Below are 25,049 nucleotides of genomic sequence, written 5' to 3' on the forward strand. Positions count from 1 at the left end.
CAAATTAGGAAAAAAAAAAATCCTGCCTACTTAGATTCTTTAATCAGAGCATTTCAAGAGCTTGGTTCCAGCCCCTCAAGCGGAGAAGCTGCATTTGTGCTGGGCCACTCAGGCCACATGAACACACAGTGGGGAGACGGCTTCCCTCCGTGCGCACAGGGCTCAAGTTATTTGCAGCACGTAGCTGGGAGGGTTGGGGGGGTGCCTCGCTATTATTCCCACGGCACTAGCACAACACCGTGGAATTCCAGAGTGGGGACACTCCAGAGCGTGGCAGCAAACACAGAGGTACGGCTCCAGGGATCTGTGGGGGTAAACACAGACTAGAGAACCAAAGGTGAAGGCATGACCTCCGCGAGCCCTGCACCCAACCCACTCCCACAGCACCATAGCGTGCATTTACCCCGTGCAATGGGGGCAAAATAAACATCCAGGGCAGAGGCGACATATATAGACTTACAGACCTATAAGTCTATAGGTCTATAGACTCTGAGACTTATAGACCACCGTCCTTCTGGCTGAATCCCAATTCACGTAACCAAAAATGATTTCAAAATAATGCAAACACCATGAAGGACATTAGATCCCATGACACTTCTTAACGCCTTCTTCCTTCTCCCTCTATTTCCTTCACAAACTATAATTGCTCCCAAATCCTTCTCCCCAAATGCTCTTCCAGCCATTGCCCCCCAGATGTCCCTTGGGATTGTTCACCTTCCTTCCACCAGGCCCAGAAAAGCAGGATCCTACTCAGGAATGGGGACAGGTTTAAAAACTGGAAGTATTCTTATACTAGGGACCTTTATTCTAAGAAAGAAATAGGAAAGGTATTAGCCAAAGAGTTCTTCTAAGGCGGTGGTGGTGGTGGTGGTGGGGTGTGTGTGTGTGTGTGTGTTTCTGTAAGACAGGAGAAATTTAACCATGTTAAGAGAGGTAAAATTGTTGGGTACACCTAACATTATATAAACTGGATTTAGGAAAAGAAAATTGCTGTTGAGAAGTTGTGGAGAAGGAATAATGTAAACTCATAACCTGGTCAAGTCTATTCACACAGACAGCTTTAACACCAGTGCAAACACGATGAATAAATATATTCAACATCAATAAAGCCGAGCTGAAGTTGAAAAGGAACTTGGAAAATCAAAAATCCTGTTGTTTGGGATAAATTTTCTCCAGTGGATCGAAAGCCAGCTTTGGGGGCAGCCCGCAAAGAGAACAGATGGCTAGAGATATGACCATTGGCTCACGCGGGCTACTTCGGGCCTGCTAGGAAAAACTTAGAAAAGAAAAACCATAATAAGACTGGGTTTATTATATTTCACTTGTAATTCTTTTATTTTGGTGAGATATTCTTTCCTTTGACTTGACCACACAAGTAACATGTGGTTTTGTTTATCACATTGTGAAAGGAAAGAAAACTGGAACAGAGGTGCAAAGCACAGAGGGCAGTGGTGTGAGATGCTTTGTTCTACACTGACATGAAATCAAGTCCCCCAAAATACACGAAAACCATAAAAAACACAGTGTCCATAAAAGAAACATTTTTCTCTTAATATTAAATGGGTCTTTTCCAAGTTGCTGCAATAAGCCAGTACGGCCTTTATAATCACTTTTATAAAAAGAGCTTTTAAGAATATTGAATGGGCCTTCCCTCTTTGCCTCCTTAGCCTCCCAACAACCCAACAACGCAGGCCCGCGACACCACTCACAGTTGACAGTCCTGGGTAGCTCCAGACATACAAGTCGGCGAATTCCTTGATGACAACACCAGCGCTTGAGAGATTTCGAAGGGCCGCGGCACTGTCCGGAGGCCCCATGGCCATGTCGTCCCCGAAGCGGCACAGCAGCAGCAACCGTGATCGTCGCGCTCTGGTTCAGCCGACTGAGCGCTGGAGGGTCACCAGCCCACCAGACCAGCCCTTCCCGCCTGGGAATGCCCGCAGCGCCTGCCGTGTGGCCACGCCACGTGACATGTGGCCACGCAAGGAGAGAATACAGGGGGAGCAAGTGCTCAGAGCAATAGTGAGAACAAGAGTAAGAGCCCATCACACCGGTCGCTTGGGTGCTTTCCTTGAAAGGAAAACACTTTGCTCTCCAGAGACTTCCATTCCAAAAATAAAGGACAACACACGCGGTCCAGAATACGTGGAAATACTCAGAGCCTGAAAAATAAATATATGTTAACCTTTATCCTAGTAGGCACGTCGTCAATAGACCTCCTCAGGACGAGCCCTGTCCCACTCTCTTTGGCTTCCCAGTTGCTCCCAAGGAGTCAGAAGGAGTCCCGGCCCCTTGCCTTCCCCAAACGCAAATTTGGAGGATTTCCACGCTGAGGGCGAGCTGCGTGGGGCCGGCTGCCTCCAGAGAACCTGCGTGTGAAATTTAGGATCCCGTTGACTCGTACTTTCCTTTGGAATAGCAGAGTGACGTCCTCCTTCCCTTGGATTTTTGGTTTGTTTGTTTCACATATTACCATTATATGTCTTCTCCACTTTTTCGGGTTATCAACTTTTTGTGCATGTTCAGTTACATTAGAAGAGTCCACTCTTGACATGGCTTCAGTGTAGCTAGTGGCGAATTCCTGAGCCCGGAAGTTTTACGTGAACGGGAGTGAGGTTTAGTGTGCAAGCTGTGCTGCACGACGTTACAGCACGTCAGGCCGGACCCAGACACAAGTATCAAGACGAAGGCGCTGATCATGCCAGGCTCCCTGCTGGCACGTGCTGTCATGAGCCTATTTCCTTCCTGCGCTGAATGTTGACACTAGCCTATCTCAAGCCTACGTGAAATGCAAAGTCTTTTTTTTTCTTTTTTTTTTTTAAGATTTTATTTATTTATTCATGAGAGACTCATGGAGAGAGAGAGAGAGAGAGGCAGAGACACAGGCAGAGGGAGGAGCAGGCTCCACACCCGACGTGGTCTCCAGGATCAGGCCCTGGGTTGAAGGTGGCGCTAAACCGCTGGGCCACCCGGGCTGCCCAAAGTCATGTTTTTTCTATAAGAGATTTTTAGATTTCTTAGGAAATGACTGTGGAAATGGATTGGAAAGACCCTTTTCTAAACTTGCACGAATTCCAACTCTTAAGGGCCTTTCTAAAGAGCATTCTGGAGGGCAGCTGTATGTTATAGATTCGGAGAGCAGGGCCTTGGACAACACTCCGGAAGAGCAGAAAAAATACAGAGATTTTGAGAACAAGAGCAAAAGGAGGAGCTAATGCTCCCAACAGGTGCGTCCTAAAGCCACTGAGCTTCCCAGGCCCCAAACTAATGCTCACCCATAGAACGCTCGTTTTACAGGTTGCTTCCATTGAAGGGCCTGAGAAAGGTCATAAGCTGCAAGTGATCAGAAGACTGATACCCCTTAAAGGGCAGCAGATAGACTGGGAGACAACAGCAGGGTATATTTAAACAAAAGGGTTTGAGGGATATGCTCCTTACATCAGTGGAGGACTTCCCAAAACCTGTGGGTGGTCTGTACCATGTTTTCCCAATTTATTAGTCCTGTTCAAATATAACAGTAGAATCAACTCAGTGTGTGCTGGAAACTCCAGCCCCTTTTCCAAAAACTCCCTCCTGTCGTCACCTCAGACACTGTCATTCTAATCAGTGTCATATTCCAGACAATAAAATGGTAGAGGAAGAGGAAGAAAAAAAACCTATTGCTCAGAAACCTAACCACTACTGAGCTCAACACCTCCAAATAGGGTTCTTACAGTTACCACCTCCCTCTGAGCTGAACCACCCAACCTGGGGCTCATCCTGCATGGCTGGGTGAGGACCGTTTCAAATGTCACATCACAGGACACATCAGTCGTCTTCATTTCTTCACCTCCCACTCACTCCTCAACTCATTCCCGTTGGCCTTATTACTCCACGCTTACTACTCCACCAAAGCAGCTTTCATCAAGGCACCAAGACCTGAGATGACCATGTGTCCAGACCTTGTCTTACTAGATTCCTCAGGAGCAGCTGACCCTGGTGACCACTTCTCCCTCGAAGTCCTCTCTTCCTTTAGTTGCCCTGGTTTTCCTCCTAGCTCTTTGCTCTTCCTCCTCATTCTCCCTTCATCGCTCTTTCCTCTCGGCCTGGCCTTTACGTGTTGGCATTACTAAATAAAAGCTCACTTTCCTTCTACTGTATTTTCCTTCCCTGTGCCATCTTTCCCATATCCATAGCCAGCACTCTGCACAAGTCCAGGAGATGCGACACCCATCACACTCCAGGTAACTGGCTCTCCCCTGAGTTGCACAATGCATGGCTCTGTTTGGTCACAAGGGCTGTTCTATCTGCTCCTGTGGCTTCAACATCCATCCGTACATTACTGACCGCAGAATGTCTGTCCCAGGCCCAGACAACAATGAAACTCAAACCCACATATACAGCCGAATACTTGAGATCCACTTGTTCGTCTCAAAGGCACTTCAAATACCATGTCCCAGCTGAACCCATGCTCTTCCTAGACAAGTGTTTTAGCATTCCCTACCTTGGATTTGGGGCCAGCACCCATCAGGTTGCCCAACCTAGAGGCCAGAAGGCATTCTTGTCTCTCGCCCTTCTGACACCATCAACAAATGATCTGTTTCGTGTTTGTTATCTGTCTCCTTCCACTACGATGTAAGCCCCTTGAATGTTGGAATCTCTCTCACCATCACATCTCCGGAGCCCGAGGGGTGCCTACCGTGTGACATTTGTTGAATGAAATAATAAAGTCCTATTGATTTTATCTATCTCTCAAGTCATCTCCATCCTCACCCAGCACCTTTACCTGGGTTGCTCCTTCAGGTTTCCCCTCTTTTCTTAGCTAATGCCTGTTCAACTTTCAAATCTCAATTCAAAGTCACTCCCTCGGATGAGCACTGGGTGTTATGCTATATGTTGGCAAATCAAACTCCAATTTAAAAATATATTTAAAAACAAAACAAAACAAAGTCACTCCCTCAGGGAACTTCCTCTGATGTCCCCAACTGGGCCAGGGCCCCTTCAGATGCCATGTAAATATATAACACAGTATGCAATATCTGCTAATATAGAGCTGTATACAAAGAAGCTAAAGAGCACAGCGGAAAGGGTGATTAATCCCATTTAGGTGGGGGTGGCCAGAAAAGTCTCACTGAGTGGGTTTTGCAAGCAGATCTTTCACCCTTATTCCCTCATAGACTATTCTTATAGTCAGAACATTCATGGAAACTGTTTAAGTCTTCCATTTTTTCTTTTCACCCAGCGACTCCCAAAGACAACTCTCAATGGTTGCTATCTAGAAACTTTGCTGTTCATTCTAAGGCCTCCTGTTTCTGCAGACTCACAACACCCTGAAATGTCTCCATTTTCTTTCACTTCTGTTCACTCTTCTCACACCATTCTCTTTTCTCTTTCTTTAAAAAGTAATCTCTTGGGATGCCTGGGTGGCTCAGAGGTTGAGCATCTGCCTTCAGCCCAGGGCGTGATCCTGGAGACCCGGGATCGAGTCCCACGTCGGGCTCCCTGCATGGAGCCTGCTTCTCCCTCTGCCTGTGTCTCTGCCTCTCTCTCTCTCTCTCTCTCTGTTTCTCATCAATAAATAAATCTTTTAAAAAATCCTTAAAAAAATAAAATAAATAATAAAAAATAAAAAGTAATCTCTTGCACTCATTCCCACTAATGTGTTATAAGTCATATCTTCTTAGAATAGATAAATTTTACAAGAGGCCCTTGAAAGAAATTGCTACTCTAAAAAATGAGTCTCCATATTCAGGTGGAGGGTCTGCTCCAAGTGCTTCCATTTACAACAACAGGCAAGACCTTGTGTTCTGCCTGTAAGTAAGGCCAATGCTGCCAAAACAAACAGGACTTTCCAAGTTTGCTAGTTGTGTGTGCTTCTTGGGTTACTTCTTTTTCCAGCAAACATGAGAGCAACTTGAAATGACCATCACACTTGACTTTTGCCAAAGAACATTACCTGTTGTGAAAGGTATCATATTCCAAGGAAAATCCAACAACATTCAGCTCATCTGTGACATTTGCTTGGACTGTTCTTCCCTTCGCTTCACGCCTGGCCAACTCCTATACTTCATTCAGCCTCCACTCAAACATCACTTCTTCAGGGAACCCCTTCTCTTCTCCTGATTCAACTCTCATGGTAGCTTATGCTTCCTTCTCTAGAATACTTACACACATGTAATTACTAAAGATGGGTCTGTCTTGTTTTCAGTTGTATCTCCCAGGCTTAACACAGCACCTGGTACACAGAAGGTCCTCAAAGTCAGTATATATTGAATTGAATTGCTATATCTGTGCCCTCTACGTGCTTCTATTGCTACCACACATTATACCGTAATTTATTTGTTTTCATGTCTCTCTACTTCCTTTCACATTAAGTCCCTTCAAATAAATCATAAACGATTAATTTTTTAATTCCCAGAGTCTAGGACATTGTTGGTGCCTTTAATAAATGGGGGGGAAAAAGGAAAGGAAAGAGGAAAAGAGAAAGGCAGGGGGAGAGAGAGAGGGAGGGAAATATCGCTGGTTGGCATTTCTATAATTCCAGTAGTGTCTTAATAATATCAAACCCACATGTCTGTAGAGAATGACAACAAAAGCAAGAATCAGGCTCTCAGCTTTTGTAGACTCAGATTCAGAAAAATTCCAAATTTCTTTTTTTTAAAGATTTATTTATTTGAGAGAGAGAGAATTGGGGGAGGGCCAGAGAGAGAGAGAGAGAGAGAGAATCTCAAGCAGACTCGCCCCTGAATGTGGAGCCCAACACAGGACTCGACCTCATGACCCTAAGAGCATGACCCGAATGAAAACCAAAGGTCAGACATTTAACCAACTAAGCTACCCAGATACCCCCTCCCCGCAAAATTCTAAATTTCTGGGAAGTTTATTTAGTTAGAGTGTTTTCCGAGACCTATATCATTCTGATTTCCCTCCTTGTGAAAAGAGAAGGAAAACCAAACATTTCTGAGACCTGCTATGTGCCAGGTGCTTTACATATAGCGTAGTTAGTTCAGCAACAGCCTAACTGAATATTCACTGAGTTGCTACTAGGTACCATGCACTTGATCTCAGGGATCAAAAATGTATTAGTATCCATTTTTAAAATATGGCTCCTAGAATGGAACACAATATTTCTGTTATGTTCTGACCAATACAGGGGTTTGGGATGTTCTCTCTCTATTTCTTCAGCCCAGAATTCAACTAGGCCATTTTGCAGCCATAGCCTTTGGATTGCCTAACAGTGCTTATGGTTAACAAACTCCTCTCTGAGGCTTTTGAAATTTAAACACCCTCAAGTCAGATTTTCCCCAGTTTGGACTGAGTCAATTGATTTCAAAATCTAAACTGAAAGTCTACACTTTTTTACTTTACATTGGTTTCACCATCTCTCAAACCTGGCCAAAAATGTTTAATTCTTGATTTTATCATCAAACATATAAGACTGGCAGCCTGAGACCACAAAATGACCTTTAGCAAATCTCTTAACTTCTCTGCCAGGGCTACCATGTTGAACTCCAGAGACCCAATTTACCCCAGAGCCAAACAGCACCATACAAACAACCCCGCTGGATGTCGTGCAGTGGCCCGGGCTTGGGATCTGCCATTGCCCATAGATTAGAACAAAACCTCATTCTGTAATTTGGGGTCACTTACACTTTTGATAAACATTCCTTTGATGCTCTGTCCTATTTACTGATGAAATTACTGACTACAAGCAAAATATAGAGGAATATATATTTTATATATTTTATATATATATGTATATATATATATATATAATCTCCCAGGTCTTACTTTGTGTTCTTGAGAGACTCCTTTAACTAGGTCAACAGTCATCCTTCACTTCCTTTAGAGCACCATAGGTCTTCAAAAGTGTGGAAGACAGCAAATTGCCACTTCCTTGTCATACTGTGCAAAATTCTCATGAGCTACAATATATGACAATGTGAAATATATATTCTGAAAGTCCCTGGAAGGAAAAAGCTGATTGATGATTCATCTTATCAATCAAGGAAATAAAATAACTAAGAGTTACTGATACCAGGCCTGTGATCTATGATGTGCCTTTCTCTTTCAGGGTTGTCTAGGCTAACATCCATAATGGTGAAATGGGAAGATAAGACAGGGAAATGCCATGCAACGTAGTGTTGGTAGAAGATGAAACCGATAGTACTATATTTCTTTAGGTTACCAATTATATCTCCTGAAAATAGGTAGTAAATTAGGACATAATTCAATGAAAGGAAATATTATAAATGTTCTATAAAAGTCAAAAATTAGCACGTGTAAAAGCCCTGTGTGCAAATAGGCAAGAGCTTAGTGAGGTCAAGAAACTGAAAGAAACCAGAATGGTAAAAGCTCAGTAGGCAAGGGGAAGAATGGTGGAAGGTAGGCCATGGGGGACCAGATCATACAGATCTGTCAGCCATGTAAGGATCCTGGGCTTCTTCCCAAGTGTGACTGAAAACTGTTGACAAAAAGTAGAGGATTAGGTTAGTAAATAAGGCTATAGCATCAGACTAACCATCACTGATTTCCAAAGTGCGTTCTAAACCCTTATCTATGGAACAGATGTATTGTTGTATATTTTTTTAAGTTTCATATTAAATTAATTTGAAGAAAATGTGTAATATTCTCATTCTTTACCTTAAAGCAAGATTTCTCTACATTTCTTCTTTGAGAAATCCTACAGTGATTTATTCACTTTCACAACTTTCCAAACTGATCTGACCTCAGAGACGTTTTATTTCCCCCAAGTAACATAAGTTAAAATCCCAAGAGGGGATCCCTGGGTGGCTCGGCGGTTCAGTGTCTGCCTTTGGCCCAGGGTGTGACCCCAGGGTCCCGGGATCAAGTCCCGCGTCAGGCTCCCGGCATGGAGCTGCTTCTCCCTCTGCCTGTGTCTCTGCCTCTCTCTCTTTCTCTATGTCTATCATGAATAAATAAATAAAATCATTTTTAAAAATCCCAAGAAACCAGCATTTGTGAAATATCTTTTGGTAAATATTGCTATCTAGCCATTTTAATTTTTTTATTTTACTTAAATTCAACTTGCCAACATATGGTATAACACCAAGTGCCCATCTCATCATGTGCCCATCACTCAGTTACCCTACCTATTTTAAAAGATCATATATGGGGGATCCCTGGCTGGCTCAGCAATTGAGCACCTGCCTTCAGCTAAGAGTGTGATCCCAGGTTCCGGGATCAAGTCCTACATCAGGTTTCCTCCATAGAGCCTGCTTCTCCCTCTGCCTGTGTCTCTCTCGGCCTCTCTCAATGTGTGTCTCTCATGAATAAATAATTTTGTTTTAAAAAAGATCACATATGGGAAGTCTGTAGAAAAATGAAAAATCCCATGATTGCAACTATATTAAAATATGAATGCACATGAAGGTAATAAGCAACAATTAAAATATCCATTACTCAGAGGTCACCTGGCTGGCTCAGTCTGTTGAGCCTATGACTCTTGATCTCAGGTCTGTGAGTTCGAACTCCATGTTGGGTGTACAGATTACTTAAAAATAAAATTTTAAAAGGGGCACTCGGGTGGCTTAGTCAGTTAAGCGTCTGACTCTTGATTTCAGTCCAGGTCATGATCTCAGTGTCATAGGATCAAGCCCCACATCAAGTGCTACACTCAGCAGAGTCTGCTCGGGGTTTCTCTCTCCTCCTTCTGCCCCTCCCTGCCCTGTGCTTGCTTGCACTGTCTCTCTTTCTCTAAAATAAATAAATAAATCTTTTAAAAAATCAAATCAAATCTTTAAAAAAAAATCCGTTACTTAGCATGACAGGTTTACCAGTGGTTTTATTTCTTTCTTAAGTCTTCCTTAATTATATTATAGCATTTTTTCAATTAAAGATTATAAAGTAGTAAAAAGTTATGAAAGCCATATTTTTAAAAATGTATTTGAAGTTTTGCCAATTCAATCAATCCATGGGCTGCTTCACAAATTTCACTTCATTAGTGTGTCTAGAGACTATGAAAGCTACATTTTATGATGGAGAAAAAAAACAGTCATCTTAATACTAGTTCTAATCCCCTTGCTGGCAGGCTGATCTAATTAACATCTCTTAATTGGATGAATTAATGTAAACTAAACCACAGTTTGATTCATGCCATAATTAACTATAGACATCCTTCATGGGATTCATGGAATCCTCTGGATTTACCTTCCAATCCCATTACTACCCATAAAGCCATTTCAAAGAATATTTCATATACATAGATCAAAACCTTTTTAAAACTTTAGTGTTGGGATCAGAAATTAAATCCTGTCTTTCCATTCATTCATTCATTCAACATTTACCAAAAGTATGTTTAGACTATGGCTAAGGATATAAAAACTTAAAAAGACAAAAATCTTTATCTACAGTGAATTCTCAGTAAGTAATACAGACATGCAAAGTAAAGTAATAAAGAATAAATACTCTGATCTTGTTATATATTGGCATAATGTTAGTATAAGAAAGAGAGAAGTCAGTCCTTTCCAGAATCAGGAGAGTGGGTTGGAAAGGTTTCAAAGAGGAATTAGATGTATGAGCCACATCTTCAAAAACGAGCATGAGTTTGGTAGGCAAATGAGGTTGGGAACACTCTAGGCAGAGAAGAGCATGTACAAAGCATAGATGTGTGATCCAGCACAAGAACACAAGCTGGGACATAGTAATAGGGCAGAAGGAGACCTTCCAGAGATCCATCAAGTAAGATAAAAATTAAAGTAACTATAGATTTAGAGTTTAGGTGGCAGCACCAACTCTAAAGCAAAAGCAGACTCAGAAAACTGAAGGAAAACATTCAAACTGCAGTCAATCGGAGAGTGAATTCACAGGAACCATAGTCAGCAGACCCAGTCATTTATGGGGTAACATTTTGACAAGTGATAACCTTAATTCATGTAATGAGTTAGCTCATGAGGACATTCTGTAGTGCATGTAATGATACCAAGATATTTTGTAACTCTGGACTTCTGATGCATATCACTGACGGAATATAAAGCGTAGGTAAGTCTTATGATTTCAACCCGTTCATCCTTTCACTTCTTTAAAAATAATAGTATTTGATGAAGCAGTCCAAGATGGCAGCCTAGGAATGTTCTACCTCCCCTCCTCCCATAGACACATCACATCTACGGCTACATATGAATCACATCCGTCTGAAAAAGATCTGAAAACCAGGTGAACTGCTGTCTACGACAAAAGATAAAAGGACCACCTCCAAATAGGTAGGGGAGGCAGAGACATGGTCTTGCCAAAATATCCATCCCCAGCATGGTGTCACACAATACGGAGGGATCTCACCAGACAGGTGCTTCTCCCGGAGACACAAGGTCTGAGTCCTCACACTGGCACCCACAGCTAGAATCTGCACTAAACAGATGAACTCCCAGAACGTCTGGCTTGGAAAACCAACATGGCTGAAGTCTAGGAGTCCCAAATTGCTATAAGAAACTGAGATTCCCTTCTTAAAGGACTGACCCAGAGAACCAGCAGAAAAACAGCAGTTTGAGAAGTGCCTAGATTATATGTAAGCGAGATTTGTTTGCTGATCTGAGAGCATTGGCTGAACAAGTGGGGAACAGTTGAGATGCTCCCCAGAGATGGAGGCACTGAAGGTCATACCTATTGCACTCTCTGCAAGCAGTCACAGTGCTCACGAGGCTGAAGAGTGTGGGCATTTGCAGCACTTCCCTACTTCTTGGCTGAGGCGGGGGAGGATAGTCAGTCACGGTGTTCCCTTGCTCCCTAGCTAAAGTCTCCAAGCATGGGCAGTTGTGACACTCCCCAAGCCCCTGGCAGGGCTGGTGAGTGTGAACAGTCATGGCATCTCCCACTCCCAGCCTAAAGCTGCACACATACACAAACAAAGCACTTTCTCACTGCACTGTTGATGCCCACATGCATAGTCAAGACATTTTCCTACTGCCTTTCTAATGCCAGTGAGCATGTCCCACCCTCTACACTCTCCAGCTGCCTTGCTAAAGCCAGTGGGTGCAGGCAATTCCCACAAAGGTCACTCCTGAATCACCTGGCCCTGGTGGCCAAGAGGGCTAGCATTCCAGAGCTCCAAGGGACTGTAACAATTGGAAAGACAGTTCTTGGCAGGCCATCACACCCAGAGCACTGCACAAATAGCAGACTGAAATACAACCCAGTGTTCCTGTGAGAAAGGCCTATTGACTCAGACTAGAGCTTCAGCCAGAGGGACAGGCTTCAGGTTTCCCACATATCTAGAGGCTAAGGAGGCACTCCTAGGGAACTTAAGCAGGGAGACAAAATCTTTGCATACCCCTTTGGCCTCACTGCAGCTCAATGAGACTTACCAAAAGAAAAGTAAAAGGCTTAAACATTCATCTAGAGCCCTGATTCTTGCAACTGTCACCCAGGGTACAGATCTCCTGGTCCAGATCTCCTGGTCTGAAGACCAGCAGGAATTGTGATTGCAGCCCCACTGGACTATATGTATTTGCATACTTTAAAAGTTGTTGCCTGAGGGTCTGACGTCCAATTGGCCTGAAACTAGGTGCTAAATGAGATTCCTCTCCTTGGATCACTGACAGGTCTTGGCTACAACAGGGTCATATCAAGAATGAATCAAGTTATTAGATAACTAGACAATCACAAATGTTCAAGAGACAAACAAGAGCTATGGTAAGGTTGAATGAGAGGATCATCACCTACAAGAGGCCACTCCAAGACTAAGAGAAGTAGCTGTTTAACCTAATACATAGAAACAAACACAGAGAATCAAGCAAAATGAGAAATACATTCCAAAAACCAATAAACAAAAGAATTTTTAAAATCTCAGAAAATACCTTAATGATATAAAGATAAGTAATCTATCTGATAAAGAATTCAAAGTAACAGTCATGAAAATGATCACTGAACTTGGGAGAAGAATGCATAAGCAAACAGTGAGAACTTCAATAAACAGATAGAAAATATAAGAAAATACCCAACAGAAGTCACAGAGTTGAAAATATAATGACTGAACTGAAAAAACACACTAGAGGGGCTCAGCAGCACACTAGGTGAAGCATAAGAACAGTTCAGTGAGCTGGAAGAAAAAGTAATGGAAGTCACCCAGACAGAGTAGCTAAAAGAAAAATGAATTTTTAAAAAATGAAGATAACTTAACAAATCTCTAAAACAAGATCAAGCAAAATAATATTTGCATTATAGGGGTCTCAAAAGTAAAAGAGAGAGAGAAAGTGGCAGAAAACTTATTTGAGAAAATCATGAATGGAAACTTCCCTAACCTAGAAAACAGAGGTCCAGGTTCAGGAAACCCAGAGAATTCCAAACACAGTGAACCCCAAAGAGAGTCACAACAGGACATGCTATAATTAAAATGTCAAAGTTAAAGACAAAGAGAATCTTAAAAACAGCAAGAGAAAAATAAATTGTTATATACAAGGAAAATCCCAGAAGGCTATCAGTAGATTTCTCAGCAGAAACTTTGCAAGCCAGAAGGGAGGCATAACATATTCAGAGTTCAGAAAAGATAAGATTTCTAACCAAGAATACTCTACCTGGCAAGACTATTATTCAGATTTGAGAGAGAAATAAAGAGCTTTTCAGGCAAGCAAAAGCTAAAAGGAGTTCATCTCTACTAAACCAGTCATACAAGAAATATTAAAAGGACTTCTTTAAGCTAAAAAGAAATGGTACTAATTAATAACAAGAAAACATACAAAAGTGAAAATCTCACTCGAAAAGGTAAATATTTAGTGAAGATAGTGGATTAATCACTTATAAAGCTACTAAGAAAGGTAAAAGACAAAAGTAGTAAGATTAAGTAAAATTACAATAATTAGATAAAATACACAAAAGATGTAAAAGGTGGCATTAAAAACATAAAATGTGGAGAGGTGGAAGTAAAAATGTAGACTTTTGGAATATGTTCAAATTTAAGTTGCTATCATTTTAAACTGTTAATGCATAAGATGATATATGTGAACCTCATGGTAACCACAAAGTAAAAACCTAAAGTGAATGCACAGGAGAAAAATAAGAAAGAAATCTAAACACAATGCTAATGAAAATCATCAAACGAAAGGAAAGAAAGGAAAAGAAAAGGAAAAGAACAGAGAAGAATTAACAAAAAAACACCCAGAAAACCATTAACAAAATGGCAATAAGTCCAAACTTAGCAATAATGACTCTAAATGTATAAGGACTAAATTCTCTAATCATAAGATACAGAGTGGCTGAAAAGATTAAAAAAGCAAGACTCATCTATATACTATCTATAAGAGACTTTCTTCAGTAGCAAGGACATATACAGACCAAATAGAGGAGGGATAGAAAAAGATATTCCATGTAAATGGAAACCAAAAGAAATCTGGTATAGCTATATTCTTATTAGACAAAATAGATTTTTTTTAATATTTTACTTATTCATGAGAGACAGAGAGAGAGAGAGAGGCAGAGACACAGGCAGAGGGAGAAGCAGGCTCCATGCAGGGAGCCTGATGCAGGACTCGATCGTGGGACTCCAGGATCACGCCCTGAGCCAAAAGCAGATGCTCAACCACTGAGCCAGCCAGGCATCCCAGACAAAATATATCTTAAAACAAACACTGTAATAAAAGACAAAGAGAAGCACTACATAATGAAAAAAAGATCAACCCAGCAAGAAGATATCAGATTTATAAATACATATGCACCCAGCATAGGAGCACCAAAAAATATAAAGCAAATATTAACAGAAAAAAGGTACAAACTGACAGCAATTCAGTAATAGTTGGGAATTTTAATACCTCACTTAGATCAACAGATAGATCATCCAAAGAGAAAATCAATAAGGAATATTGGCCCCTAAAATACACACTAGACCAGTCGGACCTAACAGATATATACAGACTATTCCATCTAAAACCAGTCAAATACCTTTTTCTCAAGTGTACATGGAATGTTCTCCAGGATCAATTGCCTGTTTGGCCATAAAACAAATCTCAATAAATTTAAGAGATAGAAATTATATCAAGCATCCTTTCTGACCACATAGTATGAAACTAGAAATTAATTACAGGAAGAAAACTGGGAAATTAAAAAAACAAAACATGGAAATTAAACATGTTACTTAACAACTACCAGGTCATAGAAGAAATCAAAAAATACCTTAGAGACAAAAGAAAACAAGACAAGGATGCCCATCATTTCCACTTGCATTCAACATACTATTGGAAGTCCTAGCCACAGTCATCAGAAAAGAACAAGAAACAAAAATCATATAAATTTGAAAGGAAGGAGTAAAACTGTCACTATTTGCAGATGATACACTATATATAGGCAAACTGTTAAGATTAAACAAATAAATTCAGTAAATTTGCAGGGTATAGCATTAATATATAAGAATCTGTTGTGGTTTTATACACTAAATAATAAGCTATCAGAAAGAGAAATCAAGAAAGCAATCCTAGTTACAATCACAACAGAAAGAATAAGATATATAGGAATAAGATAGTTTAAAGAAGTAAAAAGACCTGCACTGTGAAAATTATAAGATATTGATGAAAGAAATTGATGGAGACACAAATAAATGAGAAGACACTCAATGTTTATGGAGTGGATGAATTAATACTGCTAAATGTCCATACTACCCAAAGCAATCTACAGATTCAATGCAATCCCTATCAAAATTCTAATGACATTTTTCAGGGACCTAGAACAAATAATTCTAAAATTCACTTGGAACCAAAAAGACTCCAAAAGGCCAAAAACAAACTTAAGAAAGAACAAAGCCAGAAGTATCAACTTCCTGATTTCAGAGAGCTATAGTCATTGATTTCGGAGCTGTAGTCATCAAAACTGTATGATACTGGCACAAAAACAGACACATAGTACAATGGGATAGAATTGAGAGCTCAGAAGGAAACGCATGCATATATGGTCAATTAATTTATGGCTAAAAGGGCAAGAACATACAATAGGAAAGGGACAATCTCTTCAATAGATGGTGTTGGCAAAACTGGACAGCTACATGCCAAAGAATAAGTCTAGACCACTATCTTACACCATATATAAAAAATAACAAAATGAATTAAAGACTGAATGTAAGAATTGTAACCATAAAACTCCTAGAAAAAAAAAAACATATGTAATAAGCTCTTTGACATCAGTCTTAGTGATTTTTTTTTAGACCTGACTCCAAAAGCAAGAGAAACAAAAAAAGCAAAAATAAACTATTTGGACTACATCAAACCACAAGATTTCTGCACAGTGAAAGAAACTATCAACAAAATGAAAAGGCAACCTAGTGAATGGGATAAGATATTTGCAAATCATATATCCAACAAAGGGTTAATAACCAAAATATATTTTAAAAAATCATATGATTCAATAACAAAAAAAAATCAATTAAAAACTGGGTAGAAGATCTGAATAGACATTTTTTTCCAAAGAAGACATCGAGATGGCCAACACGCACATGAAAAGATGCTCAACATCACTCATCAACAGAGAAGTACAAATCAAAACCACGAGTTACTAGCTTACACCTGTCAAAATGGCAATCATCAAAAAGATAAGAAATAACAAGTGTTGGTAAAGACATGAGAAAAGAGATCCCTTATATACAGCTGATGGGAATGTAAATTGATTCAGCCATTATGGAAAACAGCATCGAGATTCCTCAAAAAATTACAAATAGAGCTACCATATGATCCACTTATTTACTGGATCATACTACTGGGTATTTATCCAAAGAAACTGAAAACACTAATTTGAAGAAATGTGTGCACCCTACGCTCACTGTAGCATTACTTACAACAGCCAAGATAAGGAAAGAACCTGAGCATCCATCAGTGGATGAATGGATAAAGAAGAGATGGTATATGTATACCGTGGAATACTAGCCAGCCATAAAAAAGAATGAAATCTTGCCATTTGCAGCAACATGAATGGACCTTAAGGGCATTATGCTAAGTGAAATACACACAGAGAAAGACAAATATCACATGACTTACCTTGTATGTGAAATCTGAAAAACAAAACAAATACAATAAAACCTAGAGTCCTAGGTACAGAGAACATCTTGGTGGTTGCCAGAGGGGAGGGGAGTTGGAGGTGGGCAAAGTGAGTGAAGGAGGTTAAGTACTACAAGCTTCCTGCTATGAAATAAATAAGTCATGGGGACGTAAGGTACAGCGCGGAGAATATAATCAGTAATATTGTATTAACTGTGCAAGGCGACGGGTGGTAACTAGGCTAATTATGGTGACCGCTTCGCAACATATACAAATGTCAAATCACAATGCTGTACACCTGAAATTAATATAACATTCTACGTCACTTATACCTCAATAAATATAAATAAATAAAAATTTACATCCAGAAAGCCCATACAGGGGGATAAATCAGCAGAATATAGAGAATTTCTAGAGAAAAAAAATAGCTCTTAAAGACAAGTTGTAGATAAATCTTGATATCCTCAATTGAAAAATGCTACATACAGGGGGACTTGCTAAATCTACTTTGAGTACAGAGACTTCTAAAGTACGTGGCAAGAAAACATAATGTTCTGATAACTTCTATGAAATCTCAGATTGGTGAGGAGAGAGTGGTGTGTGTCCATCGTGATGCCACACTGTGAATTGTGCAGCAGTGTTTCTCCAAGGGCTGCAGGACACTTGGTATGTATGTTTACTGTCATATGAAGACAGCGGTCTGTGCTCACATTCGAACAGAGGTAAAGAGGCGACGTTATAAAAGTGCAAGAACCACAAGAGATTTGAGCATCATCTGTCCAAACTCTTCATTCTGGATAATAAGACAGAGTCAGAGAGGTTAAATAAGTTGCCCACAGCTCACCAAGTGAGTCAGAGGTGAAAGCAAGTCCGCAACCCGAGATCCCCACGTCTAGTAGTCTGGTGTGTTTGCTGCACTGCACCCTCCTGGCCTGGCCCAAAGGCCAAAGCTAAGCCAGAAATAAAAGGAATAAGTCAGTCAACAGTTGAATCAATGAGACTGTGATCCTATCACCCCTTAGTGTGCAACTGAGCCCCTAAGGTCAGGAACACGACAGGGAGGTCCACACTCACCAGTGTTGCTCAACATAGCTCAGCAATTAGACAACAAAAAGAAATAAAAAGGTGTCTGAATCGGGAAAGAAGAAGTCAAACTCTCACTCTTTGCAGAGGACATGATATCCTATGTGGAAAACCCAAAAGACCCCACCCCATTTTAAAGTGAGTGTGGGGCGAAAGAGGACCACTGTGAATACCTGCTGCATGCCTGGCACTTTGTCCGGTGCTATATGTACACTCACAATACAGGATGCAAAGTTATTCTCTCATTATTTCTTAGTCACTGAGTAAATAAATACTTCCTGGGGAATCATGATGTGCCAAGGACATTTCTAGGCCCTAGGGATCGTGCTGAACAAGACAGAGTCTCTTCCTTCATAGAATTACACTGTAATTGGGAGAGACAAAAAATAAACAAGTCAAGTAATGAATACACAAGAGAGAGTAGTAACTGCTAGACAGAGAAATAAAATGAAGTGATGCAATGAAGTGTGACAAAAGAGAATGTGGGAGAGTGGGCACCGCCTCATTTTGTGTGGTCAGGGAAGGCCTTCTCCAGGTCTCCTTCTTACTGGCTGCTAAAAAGGACATGAATCGGGCACCAGCCATGAGCCTTCATATGAGAAGGCATGAAGATGCCCTCGAGCCTGATGCCTAGGGGTAAAACCAGGTCAGAAGTCAGGTCTGGGCATGTGTGAAGGCACACGTCTGTCCAAGTATCACTTACGGAAGTAGGAGAGAAATGGGCTGAGGGCCGGTCCAAAGAACTTTCTGTAAGAGTTTGCTGCTGTTTCCTTTGGTTTTTATTAAGCCGAGCTACTTAATATGCAATGGATTTCACCCTGTGGCCTTCATTCCTCAAGGCTCTAATAATATCCAATGGCCTCCCTTCTCCCTACATGATTCCTTTCTTATTCTAACTGGATGTAACTGTTTCATAACCAGTGAGCTGACATAAAGGTGATAGGGATGACTACCAAGACCCCTGCTAATCACAAGAATTCCCTGGACCAAGACAAATGGGACAGAATGGTAGAAATGCTGCTCCAGTGGGCATTCCAATAAGCATAAACAGATTGAACCCAAAGTGAGTGCAATGCCATCAGGACTTCTTAAGGGAAAACAGCAATGAGATGTTGGAATTAATTTGAGGCCTCTGACATTGACAGGGTTGGAAGCAACACAAAGCTCAAAAAGTCAATCTGCTCTGGGAATGTTAAAAGGAAACACTTGTTTGGAACGAATTTTTAAGTGTGAAAAAGAAAGACTATTTTTGGTGGAATTTGTGAGCGGTGAGTCTGACCACACACTGGGGGCTGAGAGATGTATCACTGGGGGAACCATAGTCCAGCTCCCAGCAGTTTTCATGCCCGGCACCCAATTGAGAAATCGTGTGCTCTGATTCACGTCTTCAATGTGCCAAATGACTCCGCTGGGAGTGAATCTGACTCTCAAATCCAATCTCGGTCTAATTTCCATTTTTTTCCTTCTCCTCGCCCCAGCATTCCTTGTTTCTGCAATTCCATGTACGATTTAAGAACCACACACCTTGGGTTTAACTGTTTCATGAATCGCTTCCTCGTCCCCTGGCGGGAAATAGAAGTTCATGCGAATGTTGCACATCAGGGACAGGGTTCCAACTGACCCCGCTAGACCGCACTTCCTGTAACACGTCCCCAGACCGGATTAAAGTCAACAGGCTAAAGGGCTACGTGCCCGAGGCGAGTCTGCCCACTGCATGTCTGAGCTGGTTGTGGCATCTTTTATGACATCTCTCCCTATTCTTGGCATCTGGATGGACACTCAGCCTATTTCCCTTGATGGTGTGGTGTTCGGGAACGTTTGGGGTCACTGGGGAGAAAATAATATGCTATTTTAATATGTCTTCCTGGGAAGCTTTTTCTACCACTACATCAAGCTCCAGGGGATCCTAAAAAGTGCTCTTCTTGTGATCGACATGCATTGAAAACATCCAATCGCCTCCCAAATTCCATCATCCTACTGTACCCATGATGATCGGGTGATAATTATATAAATACCTTAAGACACTGGGGGACAAGGGGCAGATTCCCAAGAGTAGGAAAGCAGAAGTATATCCGGGAAACCTCTCGCTGCACAGAGCTAAGAACGCCTTTCCGTTCTGAAACATCCAATTCCCATCCCTCGATTGGCTACTTCAGGAAGACAAAATTCTCCTTTGTTTCTCAGTGAAAGCTCCTAATAATGTGTTCTACATGATCATTGCCCTGGAGAGGGTTAATTTTTGACTTAAAATTAAGGCAACTTTGCCCTCACGTCATTTAAATGTGAAAATTCCTTGCCCTTTGAAATGATTAGAGACATAAATTTGGAAATGATTTTTAATACTTTGGGTTATATTTATGGCTCTTAGATTTTAGTATATTCTTTAGATATAAACTTACTTCAGGTAATCACTAAAAATTCCCTCAGTTCAACTTTTTCCAAAGCAATAAAGGAAACTTTAAAATTATGAGCTATACACATGATAAAAATGACCCGACGTAGCATTATGCACACAATGTGTATAAATATATGAACAGTACCCATAGCCTAAAGGTTTAAGAGTTCAAGGGATCATATATTTTAAAATTTTATAGCCCACCTTGTCATCTATTTTTTTTCTCATTTCAGATCGCCTGGATCAAAGACATGGAATTAAGAACCATGACTTTACGTAACTATATATAATATTCTGTAACATGTAGGTAGTAAATGGCGTGTTTTGTTTTGTTTTATTAAACACAATGGTGTATTGTGGAAGATTAACAGATATGTCATCAATCCTCATTATTCACACATTCTGTATTTGCAAGTTTCCCAATCTGGTTGAATTTATTTGTGACTCCAAAAGCAACACACACGGCCTTTTCATAGCCATTGGCAAACGTGAGCAGTGGTGAAATTTCTGAATCACCTGATGTTCACATTCCCAGTGGGGACGAAAGAAGGCAACACTCTGCCTTCTTGTCTCAGCTGTTACAGCATAAACAAGTATCCTTTTCAGTTACTTCATGTCACGTTTTCCAAATTTTGGTGGTTTTTGTTTGGTAATTTCTCTGTTTAAAATGGGCTCACGCATAGTGTCGAAGGGCTGCCTAGTGTCCCTAAATGCAAAGAGACTGCGACGTGCCTTACAGAGAACATAACTGTGTGAGATGAGCTTCCTTCAGGTATGAGTTATAGTGCTGCTGGCTCTGAGATCAATGGTAATGAACCAACTGTGTATTAAATAAGGCATCTAAATAGAAACACACAGAAAATAAGGTTAGGTATCGATCAGTGACAAAAAACGTTGTGAGCAGAAGCTGGCAGGAACCGAACCCTATATTTCCTCTAGGAGCAATGGTTCATTTATCCACAAATCTGGGGTTCACAGAGCATAGCTTAGTGGTATTAACATGGTTTCTTGGGGCCCCTGGGTGGCTCAAAGGTGGAGCATCTGCCTTCAGCTCAGGGTGTGACCCTGGGGTCCTGGGTATCAAGTCCCGCATGCGGCTCCCCACAGGGAGCCTGCTTCTCCCTCTGCCTGTGTCTGTGCCTCTCTCTGTGTGTGTCTCTCATGAATAAATGCATAAAATCCTTTTTAAAAAATTAAAAAATAAAGTGATTTCTTTAAGCTGCTAATCAGATGGTGTTTCCCAAGGGACCAGGGGCCAGGAGGAACATAGTGATCAGCAACCGTGGGCCCTGAATGGGATTCCTACAAAGGGAAGCCCTCTAAGCCCGAGTTGTCATGTGAGGAGGAGCTCAGGGCAGCACACAAAGACCATGTATGTCCCATAAGGAAGCCACGTCAGGATGGAGGTGTGCGATCTGAGGCTGTTTGCTGCACCTGAGTGGTGCAAGATGAGAATGGGAATCAAGACAAGAACCAAGGGGGGCAGAAGGTGAACCAGGCCAAGGCAGGGTGTGGAGGAACTACCGTGTCAGGATTCAGAAATTCACTGAGAAGTCTGATGTGGGGATCGTGATCTCTGGCCTGGAGGGAGGGAGGTGAGGGGAGTGGACAGTGCTGACAGCCACCTGAGTAACCTCGGAGGGACGTGCATGGACAAACGTGTCCCCCCCACCCCGGGTCCTTACAGCCCTTTGGGCTTATGAGAGGCTGACAATAAGGAAAAATAGTGCAGGCTGGCAGATCGGCTTTGTTGGTTTGTACTGAAATTTGTGCTTGCCATCAGAGTCCTTAAAAGAGAAACAAGTGTCTTTTGAATTTGAGCAGAATAGTAGTGTTGAGTAATATAAAATGTCTTTTTACACTTTGAAGCTGTAACAAAAAGGGATACAAACTTTTTTTTTCAATGTCTGGTTATCTCCAGTGAATCTATCAGCCTAGTCTTCTTATTAACTTTCATTATAAAACTTTTCAATCATAAGCAAAAGGAGAGAGAATCATCTAAGAGACTCCCCTGGGCTCATCACCTAGCTTCAATAATTCTCGACATTTCGGCGCAGCTTTTTCATCCTCTTACTTGATTAACAGAGTATGCATATATTTTTCCATTCAATAAGAAGGTTTTGAGCAACTGCCAGGTCAGGCACTTTTCAAGTACTAGGGATGCATGAGCGAACAAAAGAAAACGGGCAAAGAATACCTGCTGTCAATGAGCTTACATCCAAGTAGGATAAATAACAGCTGGGCAGCCCGGGGGGCTCAGGGGTTTAGCGCCGCCTTCAGTCCAGGGCATGATCCCGGAGACCAGGATCGAGTCCCACGTCAGGCTCCCTGCGTGGAGCCTGCTTCTCCTTCTGCCTGGGTCTCTGCCTCTCTGCCTCTCTTCCTCTCTCTCTCTCTATGAATAAATAAAATTAAAAAAAAAAGATAAATAACAGCTAATTGTACTGAGAGCTGTGGGCCATCACCGTTCAGGACATGTTACTTCAGTTATTTTATTTAATCTCACAACTCAATGAGCTAGGTACTCTCATTATCCTCTTTTTTACTGAAAAGAAATTGTAATACAGAGAGGTTAGGTAATTTGCCCAAGGTCACACAGCTACCACGTGCAGATGTGGTTCAAGCTGATCCCAGCATCTGTGCTCTTAACCATCGCGTACGCTGCTTCTCTACACTTTGGTAAGTCCTCTCTCTTTCAAAAATCACTTCTCTGCAGATTCCTAGGCTTCTCTGACATGGTGAGGATTATAAGAATGAGGGAAATGTTAGCTGTATAACCTTTTTTTCTCTATTCATATTGAATTCATGGAATATTTTTAAGACTTTATTTATTTATTCATGAGAGACACAGAGAGAAAGGCAGAGACACAGGCAGAGGGAGAAGCAGGCTCCATGCAGGAAGCCTGATGTGGGACTTGATCCCGGGGTCTCCAAGATCACGCCCTGGGCTGAAGGCAGACGCTCAACTGCTGAGCCACCCAGGGATCCCCTGAATCTTTAGATTAAAAAAGCTATGGCCAAAAAAATACATACATAAAAAATAAATAAAATTGAAAGGCAGTGGTCATTTGTCCTTGTTGGTCTTCCTTCCTTTTAAAAGACATCTCTTTTTGTAGATTCCAAATAAATACTATAGAACATTAAAATATTTTCTCTTAACTCTCAAAATTCTGCATTTTCTACCCTGATATTAAAACCAGCTAACAGTTCAGGTGCCTAGGGTGGCTCAGCTGGTTAAGCGTCCCATATCGATTCTGGCTCAGGTCGTGATCTTGGGGTCAGGAGATGGAGCCCCAGCCGCGGGCTCCATGCTGGGCGGGCAGTGCGCCAAAGGTTCTCTCCCTCTCCCCCTCCCGTTCTCTCCCTCCCTCTCTAAAATAAGTCAATAAATCTTTTTTAAACAATAGCTGACCTGCTGAGCATGTGCTCTCTGCCAGGCTCGGAGCTGAGTACCCCAGGTGCCTGCGTACAGACTTGGTCACGACTCCGCAAGGTAAACACGATCATCCTGAGGCTCTGGATGCAGAAACAAAGCCGCAGATTACGTGACCTATCCCCGTTCATACGGCCACCAAGTGGCAGGAAAACTTGGCTTTATTCCCCATTCACACCTGCGCTAGCCCCCACCTCTGCCTTAGAGGAATTCTCTGCGTCATAAAATTCAGAACTCCTCTGACGGTTCAGCAGAAATACTCCCTATGTATCATTCAATGATATTTTCCAAAACAAAGATTTCCAGCTTACTATTGCCCCCCTCTACATTCCAAATCTCATGAAAAACTTGAGTCTGCTCTCCAAAGAGCCTGGCAATATTCATACCCCGATTAACTATCTCATCCTACCGCATCATTCAAGGCGGGGGGTAAACTCACGCACCTGCAGGTTCGATGACAGTGCTCCCACATCGAAGGCATCTGGAGAGACAGCAAAGGGACACAGAACCAGGACGGAAACCACATACTAAGGAAAATGTCCAGTAATAGAGACCCTATTTCACGCCGAAGATTTCCAAGTAAGGACTGGTGGAGTGCTTGGCACATAGAAAGGGCCTCGGCGATTTGGGTTTGCTCAATTAAAGTTATATGTGAATAAATCAGACTCTCGTTTTGAAAAGTAGTCCTGAAATCCCATAACAAGCTACTCGCGTCACTGGAGAGGTGGGGTTGTTTAAAATGTTTTACGGAGCAATAATAGCAACCACCTTACCTCCAATCCAGGTGAGGTGAGCTCCTGGATGTTCCCAGACCTCGCCGCGCATCCCGTAGATCTTAGCATATTGTAATAATTCGTCTGTGTGCCTTCTGAAGCCAACTGCAAGCTCCATGAGGGCAAAACAAACAAAAAACTTCTGGATCCTGTTCACTGTTGTGAACACAGTGCCGTGGTCATACAAGACAAATCATCTCATTGCACTGAAATGAGTGAATTAATGAATAAACAATTGAATAAGTGAATGAACGAAATAGGCACCATAGTACTGGCCAGACAGGACCCACATTCACTTGATCAGGCTTTCCTCCGTCAGGAGACCTCGCTGTTCTATCAACCTCTCCTTTTTCCTTTTTCTCTCTGGTTTTTGTCTTGAGTTTATCTGCATTGGTCTTAGTGTAACTGTGTCCTACCTA

The sequence above is a fragment of the Vulpes vulpes genome, chromosome 6 (assembly GCF_048418805.1).
Source record: "Vulpes vulpes isolate BD-2025 chromosome 6, VulVul3, whole genome shotgun sequence".
In the NCBI taxonomy this organism is placed as follows: domain Eukaryota; kingdom Metazoa; phylum Chordata; class Mammalia; order Carnivora; family Canidae; genus Vulpes; species Vulpes vulpes.